Here is a 959-nt window from a genome sequence, read left to right as displayed (position 1 = left end):
AGATAGCGTGAGATATTAGCGAGCGGATGTGGCGCTAAGAGCTAGCTGACGTTTGTACAATAAGAGCTAGCTGATGTAGCATGTGCTGAGAGCTAGCGGATGTAGCGCTTGGAGCTAGCTGATGGGTTACGGGCCTTGGGAGGACAGAGCTTACAGTAAATCCCAGGAAGGAGCCAATAAGGAATCAACAACACATAGCGGGTTATTTCATCACAGCCTGTTAGTCTTTAGTGTCGTGAAGTCCTGCTCTGGGCCTGTTTGTTATGTGTCTTACATTTCCCTTCTCCCTCTTTCTGGCATGGAAAATAAACACACTCATGCTGCCAAAGCAGTTGCTCTCTCTCACACGCACATGCAAACGCTCGCAAACCACACGTACGCACGCGCGCACACACACAGACACACACGCATAGACACACATGCACACACGTGCACGCATGCACGCAAACACAAACACGCACATACAAGCAACCAAACCACACAAACACCACACACACAAAGATGAAAAACATATCTGGCAAGTTTCTGTGAAAAGTCACAGGTCACATAAGATATGAAATACTTTTTTATGTTGCAACACCCAACCAATACACATATGTGATGATGATGAGGAGATGAGGGGATGACGATGAGGGGATGATGGCGATGAATGAATGATGATGAATGATGATGATGATGATGATGATGATGATGATGACCTTGTGTTTCAGAGGAGTGGTCTGTGTCAGAACGGAGGCGTCTGTGTGGACCCTCAACGGAACGTGTGAATGCTCTTCAGGGTTCACTGGACTCTACTGTCAGTTTGGTGGGTCTGCTCTTCCCCTAGCCTAGCATGTAGCATCTCTCTCTCTCTCTCTCTCTCTCTCTCTCTCTCATCTCTCTCTCCTCTCGTCTCATCTCTCTCCCTCCCTCCCCCCCCCCCCCCTCTCTCTCCTCTCTCTCCTCTCTCTCTCTCTCTC

This window comes from Gadus morhua, chromosome 12, assembly GCF_902167405.1.
Source record: "Gadus morhua chromosome 12, gadMor3.0, whole genome shotgun sequence".
In the NCBI taxonomy this organism is placed as follows: Eukaryota; Metazoa; Chordata; class Actinopteri; order Gadiformes; family Gadidae; genus Gadus; species Gadus morhua.
The sequence above is the reverse complement of the archived record's forward strand: the minus strand, read 5'-3'. Positions refer to the sequence as shown.